A 20,453-nucleotide genomic window follows, 5' to 3' on the forward strand; every position below is an offset into this window, starting at 1 on the left:
TGATCCATGACAGTCCTGAGACAGGCCATTGCAGTTGCAGTATTATGGCTTTAAATGTAATATCGGACATCACCATGAGAAAAGAATACCCCCAGGAGTCGAGGACAGAAGGTAATACAGTGGCTCTTTCAGTGGTGTGGGAGACATGGCAAACTGCTGCATAGCTGAACAGTTCCCCTTTGTTCTCTCTTCAGCTATGGATCTGATTTCTCTGAATTGGGCTTATTATAATAAATATAGATGCACAACATGATTATTTATGGGAAGAAAACAGACAAAAGGGGTTGAGTTGCTGGTACCTAAAACCTCATTTTCTGAGCTTCTCCCCTTGAGGCCCTTTTCATTTGTTGCACCATTGTATTCTCATTGTTGCTCAATGATACAAGCCTAAGCTGTTCATCAATTTACCCACTCCCCCAATCTCTCTTTTTCTCTCATGTGTGTTTCCTCTCTCTTCCCATGTTAATAGTTCCCCTGAAATCCTATCACTTTGCTGGAGGATTGATGTAAGTCTCCAGCAATTAACATAATTACAAGCCTGATTATCTTCTAATTGCATTATGAGTATTTGGTTATTCACTACACAAATTAGAGAAAATTAAAGAGGAGCAAGATCCTGTGGTGTGGGCGGTATGCTTTCTAAACTGTTATGAGCATCTGAATGCTGTGAGATAACAAGAAGGTGAAGACGTTTTATTTTCCTATTGGTTCACAGTTGTTCTTGTCACTGTGCAATTTTTTTTCTTCTTTCAACCGTGTTTCATTTCACTGAAAGATATGGCACTGCTTTCTTTGTTCACACAAGTTGACTGATAACATACAGTACACTAAAATAAATGCTATATTTTCTATATAGATTTGATAGAGTAAAAAGACAGATAGAAATTTGAACAAAAGGCACCTAGAGGATAAAAGTCAATACTACCTAGAAACATCAATAATTCAAATACATAATTAAGGGATATAATTTGTGGGGATAGAGAAACATAACTGTAAACAAACATGGAGAATTACAAGTCCTTGTCTGTCTCCTTCTAGCACTTCTGAGGTTACTGCATTATTACTTAAATAAACAGGGGTATGTTTATACACTGAGTTTAAACTTATTTTAGTTTAAACTAGAGGGCAGTTTTAAACCTAAATAACACTTTGATGGGGCATAATTAATGTAGGACAGGAGTTACTTGACCAGCAGCAATGCCAGTCATAAAAGAAATGTTTGAAGTACATAGAATGGAAATTTGTTAAAAGAAAAACATGTAACTGGATACATTTGAAAACTGTATTTTTAAAGGGAAATATAGTTTGCACAAAACATGGACAGAAAAGGGTATGATAGGGAAAGTGAGCAAGTGAGACTTGTAGTTTTTTTAAGGTACTCAGTACCTGTATTATGAGCCATATCCCACCAGTGTTTTTCGCAGAAGACTTTTTCATCTTGTCAAAGTGTTTTTAATAGAAATTAACCTGTCAACACTCAAATTTAATGTCCCTGAATGAATTTGCAGGATACAGCTATGGTCTAATATCAGCAAATATAACTGGCTTCTGTAGCAGGGGACCTCTAGTCTTCTCTTGGTCTCAGGGCTTTCAGTTAGGCTACTGGTGCCCAGCCACAAGGGAATAAATTTATGACATTTACTGATTTCAAAGGGGTCAGCAAACAGCCTTTGGTTGAGAATTTTGCCTTCTGACCTAGGAACTGGTTGAAGTAGAATTCAAATGTGTGACCTAAGGCTTTACAGCTGTAAAGCATCCACTGTGGAAAACCATTTCCATTCACTCCTTGTACCTGCCTGGTGCATTCACCAGGTTCATTTATAGACTTAGGAGCTAGTGACAAAGTAGAAGCAAGGATCCTAAATAGGGTTACAATACTTCAAGAAGGTCTCACCTAAATACGTACTTTGTGTGCGAGGTGTACACTCTAAATGTCCCAATGGCAACCATTGGAACAGGCTCTAAACTGAAATTTCAGTGATAATACTAAACTATATTAATCCTTTTGTCTGCTCTTTTTAAGACCTTATCCCTGCATTAGCACCCTGGTCCTAATTGTAAAGGAGATTGCAAGATCACAATGAGTTTTTTACTTACCTCTTACCTTAGAGCAAAGTAAATTTCAATCTGTTGGTACAATTTAAGTTCTCTGACTTTGTCTCCCATTCAGGACCATAATTCATAATTTAATAAACACACAACTTGCCATTACAGAGGACCCAAGAGAGAACCATTATTTTATGCAAATAAGGTGCATCAATGCACCTGGATTTTACAGGCAGCAGAGGGCATTCCAATGCCTCCTGCTGGGCAAGATTAGACACTGCAGACTAAAGTAAAACATCATTCAGTCAAGCGACTGTTCAATGCAGAATTCAACTGGCCTTATTACTACATGCATGTTGGAAAGCTTCCCTTAAAACAAAATGAGATCTGCCTACTCCCCTAACTTCTCAACTCAGAGCTCCTTAGGACTGCCTTTTTTCCACATGCAGGGAATAGAATCATGGAATAGTTTGGGTTGGAAGGGATCTTCAAGATCATCTAGTTCAACCCCCCTGCCATGGGCAGGGATGCCACCCACTAGATCAAGTTGCTCAAAGCCCCCATCCAACTAACAGCCCCACATCGTTCTTGTGCTGGGGGCCCTGGACCTGGATGCAGCACTCCAGGTGGGGCCTCATGAAGGCAGAGAAGAGGGGCACATTCACCTCCCTTGACCTGCTGGTCACTCCTCTGTTGATGCAGCCTAGGATGCCGTTGGCCTTCTGGGCTGCAATCACACTTTGCAGGCTCATGTTGAGCTTTTCATCAACCAAGTCCGTCTCCTCAGAGCTGCTCTTCCTCCAGTCATCACTCAGCCTGTATTTTTGCTTGGGATTGCCCCAACCCAAGCTCAGCACCTTGCACTTACACTTACTGAACTTCATTAGGTTCACATGGGCCCACTTCCCAACCTTGTCCAGGTCCCTTTGGATGGTATCCTTTCTTTCTGTTGTATCTGCTGCACCACTCAGCTTGGTGTTGTCTGCAAAATTGCTGAGGGTGCACTCAATCCCAATGTTTGTGTCACTGATAAAGATATTAATCATAGGAAAAAAAAAAAAAAAAGGCATAAAAGCATGTCTTGCTCCAATAGTTCTCAAGGTCCATCAGTCCTGGGACTCAATTTCTTCTGAACATTTACTGATGAAAGAGGTTGGCCATTATAAATAAATAGACAATTAATAAATAAATACCAAAATCAATATAATTCAAGCTTAAAAGAGAAAGGTGAGAACAATCTTAATTATGTATCTTCCTGGCATAGCCATAAGAAAAATCCCTCATCAACAGAAGAATTTTCTTAAACAAAACTGAACCATGTATACATATTTTCATTTGTTGCTGCCAAATGTGTGTATAGAAGTATCTAGGAACCCCTCACCATGTGCTTCAACTGATCTATCTAGACAGAAAATAAAAAGAGAAGCTGTACACCATATGACTCCTTAACTGATACTTTAAAATTGTTCTTCAAGTGAGTTTAAAATAGATTCAACATGAAATTGAATTTTTGCAAGTAGGTAAAATTTCATATAACTTTTTTAAGCTGTATAATTTTAATAGCTGTAGACAGTGGGCCAAAAAGAGCTTTAATGTAAAACACACTGAATTTAATGAAAAGCTTCATTGAATTTACTGGCAATTTGCCCAGTTGCCACAGGATTCAGTTTTGCACACACACTTTCCTCCCACTGCTTCTCAAAGCTGTCAGATGTACATATTATAGAGGTTTTCAGAAATCCAGGACTGGTAGTATAAGTGGATTTAGTAGTCTGATATCAAAGAGTCCAAGGAGAAAAGCCACCCTGGAATTCTGTCAGAGGAAGTAAACAACAGATTGCCATTTTCACTGTCATCTTTGTAAAAGGCCATTTCTTAGATTCTACAGATACTTTTTTTCTGAATGGCATCCCTGAAATCTAATCTGAAGCCCAGACTCCAAAGTGAAAGTGAGTTAGAAATAGATAAATGTATATTTTTTATTTCTTTTGCACTAGCACTGTCAAACTTTTTAAGCAGGTAAGAATTATGGACATCTGACGATGATCATATTGACAGAAGACACTTATTTAAAAATAAAAAATAAAAATCCTGTCTTAGTACTTAGGTAAGTAACTAAGAATATTTCCAGATCATAGCATCTCTGAATCCCAAATAAGTTGCCCATGTTTGTTCTTTACAATTTTTTCTAGCAATTGCTAGGAGGCGATAATCCTGACACGATAGTCCAGAGCCATCTCAGATTGTTTTAAACAGAAAGCAGTACGTGATTTAGCAGGAAGGCCATAATACCATGCCACAGCTATCCTTAAATTTGAAGTGTTATCTTCTTTTTTGATGCAAACATCCTCCACCACAGTGAAAAGCAAACAAAATATTGTTTCCCTGCTTCATTACTTTAGTAAGAAGGATTGACGATATGCTTAGCTGGCAGGAAAAAATAATTTATTTCACTGTCACCTTATTTGTTCACCTGCTGCAAGGTAAATAGAAGCTAAGTCACTTTTTATTTATTTAGCTTTTGCAAGACACCCATACCGACATGGCTAGCATTATCTATTATATGCAACCACTCTATTACACTGATCACAGAAAACAAAAAAGTGTGAGATCATCTAAAACCAAATTCACTCTTAACAGTTAATATTTGTAGAAAACAACATTCCACCTTTTAGATTTTTGAACATAATGCTTTGATTTTTTTCCACTCATCTTTTTTTTCCAATTTAAAATGTGTTTTGAAAATAACAGTAATTTAACATATTTCATGTTCAAAATGTACTAGGAAAGTAAACGGTCCACACGTAGGAGTTTTCAGTGTCTCGGTTTTATCTGTTATCAAAGATCAATTACTATTATTAGTAAAATCTCTTTGTCAAAACAGTACAAAAAATGTAACTGATAAATATATTTGAAAAATGCAGTTACAAGCCAATTCCCATGTTAATTTCTCAGAGAAATTTCCCACTAGGGCGTGGCTGAAAGCAGAGAAAGTGAGTAGGGATTGTACAGAGATTACTATGCATTAGCGTAAAGCATCTCTTTTCCTGTGAAGTGAAGAATGGTATAAGCTCCACACTCAAAATGAGAGTATAAATTTGACTCAACAAAGCAGCCTGTCTGTAGGAGCTTGTTCCACTCTCATTTCATAGCACAAATAAAATGCTTTTTTATCCTTCCTTTTCAAATAGAGTCAAACATTCTAAGTAAAGTAAAATCTTATAACAAGGGGACAAGCAAATAATTTATGTTTCAGGAGGCTGCCTGATAGCTAAATGAGATGTAAGGTAAGAGGGCATTATGGTAAGCAGATACATGGCCACAGAACTGAATGTAGTGAGGATTTGGCTTTTTTTTTTTTTTTTTCCCTTATTATTTATTTATTTATCTATTTATTTATTTTCTGTTTCCTCCTGTTTTCTGTTTTTGGCTTCAGCAGATGCAGGACTGATCTCTTTGTTGTCACTTTGGTAGCAATTGGCTTTGATAGTCAGCGGCCACTGCATGGGTGGACCTGTTGCCAGCCTAGTCTTCAGTGCAGCTGTGTTAGTGGGGTGTGCTTTTCCAGAAGTCTAAAACAAGAATTAAATTCATACCTTTCTTTGCCTTAATAAGTTGCCACTCCTCTACAGATTACAAATATGGGCAACATTTCTCTGTCTGCCAGGTGAATTCTCATATGTACCGCTACTTTTCTAACAGGAAATAGAGGTAGATTACTGCTATAGTGTTTACATATTGAAATATTTCAATAATAATTGAATATTGAATACTTTCAGTAATACATTAATATATTGGAAGCTTTGTCCTTTTTCTTACTTTCAAACTGGTCAGAATTCTGTTTCTAACGATATCTTCTGAAATATGCAAAAATTTTCTCAGAACTTGAGCATCTTTTATTCCCCTTGAATAATTGGGTCCCTGTGCTAGAGCTAGTCTGTAGGTCCATCTCCCAACTGGTCGTTTATGCATATGTGTAAACAGAGTGGAGTACATTCAGATGGGGAAACTGAAACTATCAAGAGGGAAAATTCAGGGTCAAGACTGTCATGTAAAGCAGGCAGGGGAGCAAACTGACCTTTGTGCTCTCTTACTGACCACTGGCCAGTTGGGTGTTCTAAGGTTTATTCATTTTTAAGCAGAAAATCCTTCTTGAAACTGAAAAGGTTTTGTTGAAATTGATACATTTCTGGGAAAAGAAAAAAATTAAAAATAAAAATAAAAAAAAAACATACACACTTCTGATTTCAACCAATCAGTATTTTCACTGAGAGATTCTGACACAGTTCTTATGGTAAATAGATATTTTAAAAGTTTTGTTATGATTCAGTAGCACTATATTTATGTAGAGTACATTGTGTTGTGTTTACTTAAACTCAGAAGATATAACAGTAATATATGGAACACATGTACAGTAGGAAGATTTTGTGTACATATTTGACATTAACCTGCTATGCTATATATTTATGGAACACCAATGAAAAAATATAAAAGATCATAACACTTGACTCTTGATGACATTATACTAATACATCATATTTTTATATTTTATGAATACTTCTTGTTTCCACTGTAACTAATCTTCACCTCCCAGCATTTTTTTCAAGTCTGTCATACACTCATTATGTGAATAGCAGATACATAATTTTCCTCACAATTCTGGAACCACAAATGCAAGATATGTTCTAAAGAAAACTCCACATCATACTAGGCCATACTTATGTGTACAGTGTGGCTAGATTTCAGCATCCTCAGCTTCTACTAGTCACATGCACTTGATTTCTGACCTTTCTTATTTAGAAGTACCTGACCAGGAGCCATGACTTTGATCTCCACTTTCAAGCTAAACTGATAATGTAGAGCTGTCTCTGTCTCCAAAGTTTCTGTTAGATAAGTACTTAAGCTTGTTCTCAACATTTTTCTTAGGCTCCTAAAACACAATGGGTTTTAATATACCACAGTTTTGTACTTGCTGTGCTTTCAGCTCTTTGGGGCCAATAGCAGAGTACAAAAGTAGAGAAATTAAAGAGCTAGACTAACATATTCTGGCAGGAGGTCTTTGCAAAAGACACCAGGGACTTAAACTGAGAATTCAGTGTTTTCCTCACACTCATGACTTTTATCCTTGTCAGCAGCTGAGGATCTGACTATCAGTCTCCAGAGTGGTTCACTAAATACTCTTGGAGAACATTTATAGCCAGACACCAATGAGCTAATAACAGCTGGGATAATAACATCTGGGAACCTACATTTTATCTTGGGATTGAAATAAGTGATAGTCACCTGCTGTTGTGTCATAAATTTCACTATATTGATATGGCCCATCCAGTAATCTGAGCAGAATTCAACTTTAGAAACCAATACCACTGAACTGAAATTTATTTTCTCTGTTCAATGCATGCTGCTATTACCAAGTAATTCACTATAGACCCATCCACACATCTTGCATTAATGTAAGTTCTAGGCCTCTTTGGTCATCTTATTTTTCCACATTTTCCTCATCTCCAGCATCTGGTTGGCCTGCAAGTGAAAGCCTAGGCAAAAAGCTACTATCCCCTAACAGTTTTTAAACTTATGAAATATTTTAATATAAAGGATAGCTTCAACTTTGATCATACATTTGGATTTTCTGCCTTTTGTTTGTGTTTATGATGCTTACAGCTTCTTTTTGAGTATTTCAGTTGATTTTTGCCACCATAGTTTATGACGTTCAGAGCTGATAAAACTCTGGAGAAAAGGCTTACATAATTATGACTGTTTCTTCACAGTTTGGTGAAGAAAGCATAAAATTTTCTCACTTTTTAGATCTTGTTTTTCTGTTTCACCACTTCAATAGAGAAAATTTCTTGCTGTGACACACTTGATCTTCAAGATTTTGGAAGAGATTAGAAGAACTCATGGGGGTTAGAGCTACCGGAAGTTACTCCTGAAGGTATGTGAGCATACCAAGTGAAAGACCAAACTGTACTTCTACTGCTTGCTGTAATCTACATGTACTCCCACAACCCTGCATGGGTCATTTTCAGAGATAAAAGGAAGTGTGACCCAGTATAGTAATTCTTACTAACTATATTTAATCTCCAGAAATTTCTTTTCTGCATTTTGAAATTAACCAGCATACTTTCTGTCTTACTAATTAGGCCAACATTTCTAAAAGGCATCAGTTTGCTTCATTTTCAGCTTTACGTGTGGAGAATTATCTAATGTAACCACTGCAGTACATTTAGCTGCCTGTTCCCTATCATTTCTTTCAAGTTATTTTGATAAATGTATGTACTGATGTTTGATAATCACAGAACGTGATTTTAGAGAACATCTTTGAGATACAGATCAAGTGTTTTCACATATACTACAATTACAGAGAAAAACACTGTATGAAATTAATTCTCATTCTAGAGAATACAGCCCTCCAGGGACTGTGGACTACAAAAATGTAATGTTACGCAGAAATGCAAGTCATGAGCCCAACTTGTACCTGCCCCACTGTAGCAGACCACATCCTTTTAACTTGTGCAATACTTCATGGATTTTTCATTTACTAACAACAGCCAGCAACAGTGATTTCCATGCATTTCTATTTTTCTCCTCTAAATTTAAGGCAATTTTAAAACTGTATTGCTGTTGTCTTCCAGGTTCAGTAAGCCTAAGGGAAAATGATAATCTCATTGAAAAAGTAAATAAATAAATAGAAAGACGCAATGTACTTTTCCACAGCATACAGTCATTCCTATGTCTTTTCTACTCATCTTCCCCCTTCAAGTTAGTCTTGCATTAGACTTGCTAAATTCACTGGAGACCAGATTTTACTCAAATGTCTTTAAAGCATCTGTGTTTTCTCTCCTTTAGTAAAAAATCAGGTTTGTCACTAACTTTTTTGTCATGGGTCCATTATTTTTAAAATCTATCAGTTTACTTCATATATCATGTTAATATGACATAAGCATATTCATATTTCAATAATTATTAATATTATTTTACCAACCCTATTAATCATTCTTTTTAACTTGTCATTCAAATCTACTATAATGAAATATGTGAACTTAGTGACTAAGAATGAAGCATTATGACATGGTGTAGTCACTTATTTGTCTAGATAAAAAGGAATTGGAGGATATCTTGCATGTCTCTCCCATTTCATTTGAGATAATGATGTTTGTTTATTTTTTAGCATAGGACCTTAAACTCCTTAGATGTCTGCGGATCCATTACTTTTGGAAACATTACCTAAGCAGTGTATAAAATCATGTATTCATTTTTTACAGACACACGAGTGAGGGCAAAAATTGAAAGCGAACCTAACCCTACTCAACAGTCAAATTTATCAGCGGAGTTTCCATCCTAAATACCAAAAATACCATGTTAAATATAGACACTGAAATATGGAAATATGTTGAAGATGCATATTATATTTGAAGTATTTAATTAATAACCTTGCCTGACATCCAGTACAGTCTTTAGAAAAGCTGTTTTGGACTTTACTCCATTGATTTTAATGGAAACCAAAGGACTATTCTATAAAATATATATAGAAGGACATATACCACAATGCAAGTGATTTGGCATACATCCATAAGTCTTGAAAGGAAGAGGCACTTAGAAGTGTGAATGTGAATTGCTTTGCAATCTGCAGTGTGGTAATATAGCTGTCAACCATATTTCATGTTGTGCAGGACTATGGATAGAAAGCATCTTTGGAAAGACATGCAGAGACTAGCAGAGACTGAATGTTTGACATCCAAATACCCACTCTGCTCCCCCTCCCTTTCCCCCCCCCCCCCCCAGTTTATTTATTTTTTTTTATCATATAGAGATAAAAAAAAATAAAGACTACCTTTCATAGAGTATGTTAAGCTTACCTAAAATATGGAGGAAAAAGTTTTTTTTCTATAGAGTTTGCATGCAATATTAAATATACAGAAAAGGAGCGAGATGGGGGGAGGGATGGAGAGTAGAGGCGGAGAGAAACAGAGAGAGGAAGGGAGGGATGAAAGGGGTGGGGAGGGAGAAGGAGAGAGAAAGAGGGAAGGAGAGGGTGGGAGAGAGAGAGAACTCATTCAGCTTTCACTCAGCCAGAAATGAGAAAGTTAGTGGTTTTGGTTTGGAGGGTCTGTGAATCCTTACACAGTTTCAATTCCTTCTGAGTTTGCACCTTTGAGTTTTACTTTAGGTTATGGGGTAAATAAAATGACACTCAGAACAATACCCATCAAGTTACCAAGATGCTCCTTTCTTCAAGATGAAATCATGAAAAACCACAAAGTCTTGGCAGCATTTCTACCTGAATTATGTGTTTTCTAACATTCACTGGCTATTTAACTTCACTGAAAAGTTTACAAATTTCAGCAAACTTCATCTGAGTTCTAGTTTTGTAGCAGATCACAAAGACATGAAAGTCACTAACTGCTTCTTCTTTCACTATGAAAGTTTCTCTGTCATTTATATGTGGCCACCCAGAAAAAAACAATACTGGCTGAATTCATGCATTGGAGTCACCTGGGATCCAAAAAAGATGAATTTTACTTCCACAGCAGAAAAACATGATTTATATTAAAGTATATTTTCTTGCTCAATTGGGTATCTCACTTTCAACTACTCTGATTTGCTATGTCTTCTGAGCAAGACACCACATTTTGCTATGGTGCAGTTTTTTCCTATTCTGTAATATCAGGATAATGTTTACTCAGCTTTGTAAAGGTGCTTAGACAATTTAGGATGAATGACTTAAAACCAATTATTACTATTACGTTGTAACAAATTTGTGAGCCATATATAGAAAAAAAAAAAGTATAGCATTCACAAATTAGGCATTTTTAAATGAATCAGGTTTTAAACATTCAGATTAAAACAAGGCGAGGGTCTGAATTATATATCTAGTAACACTGCATTCAAAACAATGTTGCTGCTCACTTGGAATTAATCCTTAAAAGTAATCGCCTTTAGAATTTTATAATCAGTTAAAATCAGTCCTATTGCAGGTGCAATCCAAAGACCTTTTCTCAAGAAATCATTAAGAAGACATCCCTGCATGCTTGGTCTGCTGTAGCCTCACTACATGCAGTATATTTCACTGCAGTTTAATATCTCCTGCTTTTCAGAAGATGACCAAAATTTAACAACAACAACAACAAAGTTTAAAATGGTAAAGAAGAAAACCATGTGTTTAATAACAGATAAAACTAGGGTCAGTGTCTGATGCACTGGCGTTTTCCCAGGCACAAGACATGTTTTCCCCAGGGGTCATTGGGTCCAGGCAAGCTGCATTCTTTCTGCCAGGCACTTTGTAATGTGCAATGAACAGTGTCATTTATTTTCATTTCCTCATACTTAATTGCATGCTTCTTGCTTCCAATATTAAGCCAGGAGGCAGGTGGTAGAAGCAGTAAACTAAAGTACTCCTAGCTGTCGGAGTTACAGACCATGCTACTCTCCTCTTGAAACAACCCAATTGTTTACAATTCAGCAGAAACTGCTGAACTGGAAAAATGCTTGCTTCCATAGCACATTCAATAGAGATTTTCCTTTTATTCTAAAAATAATAATAATAATAACAATAATAATACTCTGATACTCTGGTACTCTATGCATATCAGACACAAAGTAGTTACACTTATCAACATTTTATCACATTAATAGGAAGCAATACATTAAGCTATTTAAAAACTGAATGATCATGACCAAATGTAGGAATAAGATGTTTATTAACTATGTAACATTCAAGTTTATCACATTTGGAATTATATGAATTATTTAATTTATTGTGGAAGTTAACTTTTATTTAGTTTTCACCAATGATAAATAAAATAAAACTTTATTAAAGACCCCTTAAATAGAGAACTTAATTTCATCTTCATGGTGCACTCAAGCTGACTAGATAATTACTTCTGTCGTATTTTGATGACTTCTATAGACTAATCAGGATTTACTGGTATATTTAGATATAATGCAAAGTTCTCATGGATTGCACTTTACAATGCATAAGTTTTTTGTTTTGTTTCTGTTTTGTTTTGTTTTTTAATAGTAACATTGCTGTGCTACAGATCTGAGTTATTGCTGAAACAGGTGGAAATCATACCATATAGACACAGTTAAAAGAGAATGACAAAGGGGAAAAAAAATAAGTAACAGTTAATATATTCATGATCACTTCAAAAATGTAGGTTCTCACTCCAGTGATTCTAACTCTACCCAAGTGTTTGTGAATAAAAGGTGATGTTTATTCCTGCTGCAACTATCTGACAAAGATAAATAATAAAAAACAGGCTTTCTAAGAATATTATTGGCTTATTTGTATAATAGCACATAGTATCACATCTAACAAAAATGTCACTGTACCAAAACATGCTCTTCATTTTATCTTGTTTGCAATGTACAGTTCCAATATGTCCATTAATAACTGCAATAGTATACAACGTCCTTTGTATCAAGAACTTTGTATCAAGCTGTTCACGTTCTGTAATACCCTACTTAAGGATTACTCATGCTGTTATTTTTTGGTAAAGTTGCACACTTCAGCTGCAGGATGCATGAAAGTTCAGGCTGAATCCTACAAGTTACTCTATTTGTAAACCTTTTCTTCTTGTTTGTACACCTTCTTGAAGGCAGTGGGGCTCTGAGCAAACGATCACTTTTTTCCTTGTAAAATAAAATGGAATTACGGTGAAATGAGACATCCCATTAGTAACCTAAGAGACATCCCAGCAATAACTTAAGAACAAGCTTACCTTATTTTACAAAAATCCAGTCCAAATCTCTTGTGTCTAAAGAAAGAACATACATGTAGTTAAAGAAAAATACATACATACATACATATATATATATATATATATATATAAAAGCAACTGGGTAAAAGTGAAGTTGTAAACACTACTTTTCCCATTTCCAGATCAACTTCAGCTGTTGAGGGATTCCTTACCTGAATTCAAATCTCTACTCTTGTACATGGTGGTCTCCCACACTTTTCTCATTGCTGAATTTGTTTACTGTCATGCATTGTCATACTATTTTTCTCCTTAAAATCCTATGTGCATCCAGAAAATCCTAATTGAACTAAATGTACAATTGCCCTAAGAAGGTAATGGAAAAAGGTTAAAATTTGGAAAACTACTTAACCGTCTAAATCATCAAAGTTTGATTTTCATGTATAACTTAGTTTTTAATAAATTAAATTCCACTTGTTTTTAGTAAAACTCAGGTTTCCAGACCTAGTCTCCAAAGGTACTCAGGAACCTCAGTAGATTTCAAAGTATTAACATAGTCTCATTAAAATAAGTGGAAATTACACATCTTTTAGCAATCCCAGTAGGTACTTTTCTCCATCCTTCAGTATTATAATCTCTTAATAAATGTGTTTTTCAAGGCCAGAGTTTTAATCCCATTAGAATACCAGGTTCTTAAGTGACAATCCAATTTGTTCTGTCTACCCTTACAATCAGTGGGGAGGGATTGAGACAACCAGAGGTGGTGGGATCAGCCTAGAATTTGGTTTTGCACACCACTTTCCATATTCAAATGGAGGAAATTAGAGTAAATGACTCCTTTCTTCACCTCTGCTATGTCCTTAAAATTAGGTGAGCTGCATCAGAGCTTAAAGACAAAAATAGTTTCTTTTAGATGTCTTTTTAAAAGAAATGTAGTGCCTTTTCTCCATCACTCTGTCCAGTGTTTTTTGCTTTAGCTCCCAACCTTCCTCTCGTGATCTATTATTTTAGAACAGATTACACAGACTTCCTGAAGAACTAAGAATCCCAAATGAATGTAGGGAAGTCTTTTAAATTCTGAAGAAGGAAGGATTTCAGATGTGCCTCTGCCCTCTGGATTCCCTACTGCTAAGTTCTGTGTAACACTACTTTTGAAACATTTTGAGTTAGCAAAGTCCACACACATACTGAAAAATGAGCATAAAGAACAGCTTCAGTCATTCCCCACTGCAGTAATGTACTGTATAATCACTTTTTGGATTAATGTAACAGAATTTCTTTTTGGGGTGAGCCTAATTATTGGCATCCAACTTAGATACTAGTTTCTTAACAATTCCTGGGGAGATCTAGAAATGGTGCATGGAAAGTCAGTGGACTTCTGAAAAATAAGAAAGGGTTTATGCAAAGTTCTTTAGCCTCTACAGTTAAGTCACATTAGCTTAAACAGAGAGAGATAGCTACCTTTTCCCAGGAACCACAACATAAAGTCTACTTTAAGCACTTTTTTCATGAAGAAAAAAGGAATGAGTCTTTCCTCATTCATTTTTCCCTCCCTAAGATAATCAGATGCAGAAGTATTTTATTGCTCCTGACCTGCCAGAATTCCCCCTAGGAGATAAAGAGAAAGCATGATGGTACCAATGTAGCTAACAACCTACAAGCAGAAAGAACCCAGAATTCATCACCTGATTAAACAAACAAGAAATTATGTACATATATGCTAAAAACAACAACAACAAAACATCATCAACAAAAATCTAACTGAGCCCAAATGACAACTAAGCCTCCATCTTGGCAGAAGATGTAACACCTTGTTACTAAGCTGTTAGCAGTCTCTTATCCCTGGATACCCAGGAAACCATCAGTTGGGATACTCCAGAATGTGAGTGCTAGAGGGCAAGATCTACACTTGTATACTTGATAGATCAGTAAAGGCTACTGGTTTATGTTATATAGGTTAATTACACAAAAGTATATCTATTTTTATAAATTCCAGTGGTGCTTGAATGGCCTAAGAGACCATGCTAGTCTGTATGATTAAGAGTGCACGTCTCGTCCAAAAGAGACATATCTCCAGTCTGCAGACAGGATGAAGCTGCTCCTAGCCTTATCCTGTAGTTGATTCGGGGTACTATGAAATAAGGCAAGATAGATATTTTCAGTATTAAGCATATAAGTCTGTCTGTAGAGTGTAGTTGGATGTGCTTTTGAAAATTAACGGCCTTTCCCCATTGGTCTCCGCTATTCATATTTTTAAACTCCACCAAAAGTGTTGATTTTTGCAGACTGAAGACCAAAGTCCTCAACTGGAAAAATAATACAATTTAGAAAAATGTTGATCCCCCCAAAGATATTTTTATTGGACTTCACCCAATGTGCTAAACAGAGATCCCTACAGCATTAGCAAAGACAGACTGGCGTGCCTGAAACAGATTGCTATGGGCTAATAAAACAATAATACCTTCTTCATAGCAAAATCCACTCCCTTTTTCCTTCATGGACTCCCTTATTCCATGGTTTTTGACTTCCATTGTGATATTGCATTATGGACACATTCAGAGGTGGTAGAGGATTGGCTGGAACTAGAAGTATCTCAAGCTTAAAAAGAGACATCTAATATTTATATACTGAAATACCTTCTATGTTGCCATTTGAAGCACATTCAGTGCATAATCTTGCAGATCACTCATTCACAGGTCATGTCTCTATATCCATAAATTCCCAAACTGCAGTGTTTGTTTTTCATCTATCCAGATGAATACCCTAAAAAATATCACTTACCCTTTGACATGATAAATGACTCTGTGGGGATTTTATTGCTGAGATGCAATACTCTGGAGAGTCATGCAATCGTGCAATCCAATTAGTGTTTTAGATAGTACAACATCATTCAGTGAATGAATGGGTACAGCTACTTTACAAATAAGATTGTCAGGACTCTTCCCTACCTTTTTCCTCTTCCTTAGATGGTGTCTACCGACATGGATGTGCATACATACACAGAAAATACACCAATCCTGGATTTCTCCTTAGAGAGACCATTGTTTTTGTTGAATTACATTTATAAAGACTTTCCAAATTATAGACGAGGTCATTACATGGAGTATGCATTGATGAGTACATGCTGAAAATGAAGAGCAAAATATTTGTTATCCATTTCAGTTCCTATACTCCGTTTCAATTTCATTTTTACAAAGCCATTTGAAAGCAGTGGAGAATCAAGTTTCAATTCTTTTTTATTTATTTATTTTTTTTTCACATACAAATTATAAAATGCATACCCTTATTCTTTTGGTAATACAATTTAATCTACCTCAGAAGATGTGTGGTTTTTTTTCTATACAGTTGTTCACAGCTGAAATTTCTCAGTCATAAAGAAAACACATTTGCTACATTCCAAATGTCTACATAGGTGCACATTTGGGAGATTTCCTTTTATTTAAAGTCACAAGGAAAAATATTGGCAAAATCTGTCATTCTTGAGCGAGTTCTCAATAAAAGTTAAGTAGAAAAAAAAATCCAGGTACCTATTCTATTGAGCCCTAATTTGAGTAAGTCTAGTGTAATTCTGATATCTAATTTAACTATCATTGCTGCACAGGGTTTTCCCTATCCCTCCATATGGAAGCTTGTAAGAGTTTCAGGCAGCTTCATAACAGGGGTGGATGTTTTAAGTTATCCTTAAATTTCTTACTCTTGACCCCCAGTAAATGGACTACAAATTAGATAAAGCAACTAGTCTTGCCAAAATATGATGCAGAACTCTGCTTTTCAAGCTCTTCACCCATAAAAACTGAGTATGACTTCCTTGAGTTGCATTATCAGACCCACATGTTTTATAAACTGCAAAATGGAAGTCTATTGTGTTTGGGGTACTTCATTCGTCGATTTGCTCATTCTTTCATGTCTAACAGAAAAAATAGGCCATTGCCTCCTCAATCAGGATTACCAATTCAAAAATAATTATATTGTAGCAAAGGCACAAAATTCTGATGCAACTTCCAAAAAGTTATCATGAAGTTCTCAATTTTCTTTTTACTTCATTCTCCCTAAAACCTTTTTCAGTATTGCAAACTCATTTACTGGCAAAATATGACTGAATGGAAGCAAGCACTTATAGTTTATCGGTACCTTTGCAGCTAAGTTATATTGAGGGAAATTGTGTTTATTGAAAAATGTATATTGAACAAAATTTGGCTAAAGTATTTTTCTGTAATCTTTGAGGTTACATAACTACAGGAGATAACATCAGTAAATGAAGGATATAATTGGCTAATTAAAACAATTTCCATTCCCATTTAGGCCTCTACTCTAAAAAGGATTTAGAGGGATTCCTGCTCTGTAATGTGCCTATGTACTCCTTTGGGCATATGCCCAATGAAATGTTTAAGGATGTACTCAGACATGTGTTTCAATGCAATGATCTGCTGAAAACAGACTTTAGCTTAGAAGAACATGTAGGGAAAAGTATCCACCATCCTTTTGGTGAAGAATCAGAAAAGAAGGCTTTTGAATTAAAAAAGAAAGGTAGATGCTCATGCCAGCCAGAAGGAAAAGCAGAAAATGCTTTCAGAGTCTGACATAATCTACTTTTTCTATCACCAGGTCCAAAGCAGTAAGAAAAAAAGTAAGGTTTATTCATGGGATCAAACACAGGAATTCACTTTCAGCATTTGCTACACAGTCTTCTTCAGAGCTCCTTTAAATCAATAGTTAAAATCTGCTTTATGAGCTAGGAGGACAGGAAAAGCTGTCATTACACTAGTTTGTATCACATCTAACCTCTACATAATTAAAACATTTTTTCATATTCACTTAGTTACTTAGAAGACATGGTCTAGTTAGTAAACTCATGATGTAGTTTAGACTATTTGTTCATTGTTTTCCTTTTTTTTTTTTTTTCACTACCACAACACCATAGCAACCTAAACACCAAATATTTGTTTTCTTTCTCCAACACTGCAAGTTATTTTATGAAAATCTTTATTCAAATTGGGCAATGCATTGACTCATTCTGTTTGTCTCCCTTGTATTTATCTCTAAGGCATCTATCACCATGGTGCCTAAATGCTGCGGTATCTTAGTGTTTGCCAGCTCTGTGCATCTTGAGAGTGGTATCATCATTTTTGCCCACTTTTACGTAGCTTCTTTATACACACTGCAAGGAAGTATTATGTAAGACAGTCAAGGATTAAAAGCAAATGTTTTCTATACTAATACACAAAAATCAGTAGCAAAACTGAAAATCCCTGCTGTTTTCTTTAGTCTTTGTTTATTCTGAAAAATAGCTTCTACTGGTAGAATACACTTCGTTGGTGAAGGCATCTTGATCTCAACCCCTCTGAACTCTACTTAAAAACATTTGCATTCTACTTCCTAACCAGGTTGGATTACCACCTGCCCACACAACACTAAGCTCTCCTTATGCCTTTTTTTTTTTTTTTTTAGTACCTAATTCAGTTTACTTCCTTTCTTAAGACTCATTCAGGTTACATCTTCCCCCAAAACATACTCATGACACTTCCAAACCAATGACTTCCCACAAATGACCTGTGCTGTCATGAGAACAGTGTTGTGTAAGCAAGCCTGCAGAGCTTCCAAGCTGCTGCAGACTAGACTAGGAAGTAGTAACAGTGACAGTTGTAAAATACACCTGCTGCTGATGGTAAGACTTTTTTTTTCCCTCCTTCTTTAATAACAGTTGAATGGAAAACACAGGAAGCTGTAAGTAAACTTTATACTTGAAAATACTAACTTGGCCCAAAACATTGTGACGGTGTATCTGGCTCACCTTCAAATTGAATGATTTTTCTCCCCAAATATTAAATGGAAAAAGTATTACAAGAAAGAAGTGAAATGGAAAATTGCTAAAGCTCAAGAACATAGCACACAGAAAGGCAGTATTTTTTTTTCTAACAGCTCTGAGAAGATATGAGAAAGGGAGAAGGGGTGTGGAGGAGGGGGAGAGGGAGGGAGAGTCAAGACAAGGGTACATGAAGCAGACTGAAAACAGAATGTGAAATAATTGATATTGTTATGGAAAGACTGAAAAAAAAAAAATTAAGTAGGGGCAAAATCTACAGAGGCACTTTCAATACCATAAATATCATCCTGCAGAGTAGATTTTCCATAAAACTCTTAAATGTAATTGGCCTTGTCATCATTTAGAAAGCTGGATTTTTTCCTAGTTCATCTTGCCATGGGCCAGACAGCTTCACCTTTTTTTCCCCATAGCAAGATAAACCCTATGGGGCTTAACTTACTTACAATGCTACACTCCAGTTAAAATATAACTCTTACCCAGTGTTTCCATTGAAAATCTGTTTCTAGCCCATTGATAAAACAGGATTATTATTGGAAGGTAAATACCCTCCAAATATAGAAAAATGGGAAAATGTCACACTTTGCAGCTGTTACTGAGGATGGTAACAGAGTTCGACAGCTGTCATTTGGGGAAGTGAAAGTGCTCAATATATTACATGAATAAAGCATATTTTGCCTTTCTTAATGGAACACATATAGTAAAACACTTCCCTAAATTCAGTATTCAGACTCTTCATTGATCAACATCATTTAAAGTTGTATCAACAATAAAATGCAACACATTTTTGTACATCCAAAGTTATATAAAACAGAGGATTTCTATGTATATAGCACCTTACATCTTCAGAGTTTGAAAATAGCAACATCTCCATTCTCATCATCCCATTTCACTAATACAAACAACAAGACTCCTGAGACCGGATATATGTAGAAGAACAAGATAATTTAGACTTTTCAAAGTTCAGCAAACATTAGAGAGCTCTAAAATTTCCGCTTACTATATAGGAAATTTTGCCTAGATAAAAATTAGTTCCTTGTGAATTTCCCCTCTGTGGGGGTGGACACAGACATGAAATCTCTTCCCTTGAAGGAATTAAATAAGCATCACCATTTCTTTTCAGGATTACAAAATTGTTCACTGACTTTTTCATCCACTGTTTACAATCCTTGTCTCTCAAAACACTGAATAACAACATGTATCAGCTTGAAAGGACCTAGCCATATCTGTCCATCCCATAACTGACCTTTTTTTTTTTTATATATTTTAAAAGACTCATCAAAAAATTGGTACTTGTATTCCAGTATGGTCCGTTGTAATGAGCTAGTTTAAAATGCCATGCCATATAGATTAATATGGCTGTATGTTATATTTCAATACACATGTGAAATTGTTTATTTTGACATACTTCTTGCAGCTGACCTAGTGAAGTTCAGGATTGCTAGTATGGCCAGTTGCTATGACAGCTTAACCCTTTTGTACTGATAAAACTGTGACTGGTGTTAAATTCCTGGTCAAATTAAAAGAAGTCTATCCCCCTATATTTGAACCCTTGTCAAATTGTTTTTCATAGCCATATAACAAGTCTTTACTCCTTATGTTACTGGGGCAGCTAAAGATCCACTTTTCATTCCCAGTGTTAAAGGAATTTTCATCCTTTTAGTTCTCATGGGAAATTGTGTTAAAATTCAAGAACCTGACCTTAGGTTGCATTGAATATTCCCATTGACTTTAGGCCATAAAAAAGGAAAACTGAGGAGAAGAGTTATATTCTGTCAGAAAGAATATGGCTCCAAACACTGGAATCATCCTGACAGCTCTATTTCAGAAGTTAGCCAAGGAGAAAAAAGGGGCCAGGCATCTTGAAAATTACACACAGATAGCTCACA

The 20,453-nt window shown here is 35.7% G+C and overlaps 1 long non-coding RNA gene across 8 annotated transcripts in view; it reads right to left on the reverse strand.

Annotated features, from left to right (window-relative positions):
- The window catches only part of LOC101791391 (uncharacterized), a 120,974-nt gene that overhangs the window by 89,177 nt on the left and 11,344 nt on the right, over nucleotides 1–20,453 (reverse strand). For 4 of the 8 annotated variants that reach the window (XR_011807494.1, XR_011807493.1, XR_005263362.2 and 1 more), the window contains exons 3-4: nucleotides 15,692–15,867; nucleotides 12,768–12,803 (exon numbers count right to left, since the gene is read on the reverse strand). This is a non-coding gene — a long non-coding RNA (uncharacterized lncRNA). Of the gene's footprint in view, nucleotides 1–12,767; nucleotides 12,804–12,958; nucleotides 13,110–15,691; nucleotides 15,868–20,453 lie in introns of all 8 variants that reach the window. The other 4 variants (XR_005263361.2, XR_005263355.2, XR_005263364.2 and 1 more) reach the window with 2 other exon arrangements.

Source organism: Anas platyrhynchos, chromosome 2, assembly GCF_047663525.1.
Source record: "Anas platyrhynchos isolate ZD024472 breed Pekin duck chromosome 2, IASCAAS_PekinDuck_T2T, whole genome shotgun sequence".
NCBI classification, from domain to species: domain Eukaryota; kingdom Metazoa; phylum Chordata; class Aves; order Anseriformes; family Anatidae; genus Anas; species Anas platyrhynchos.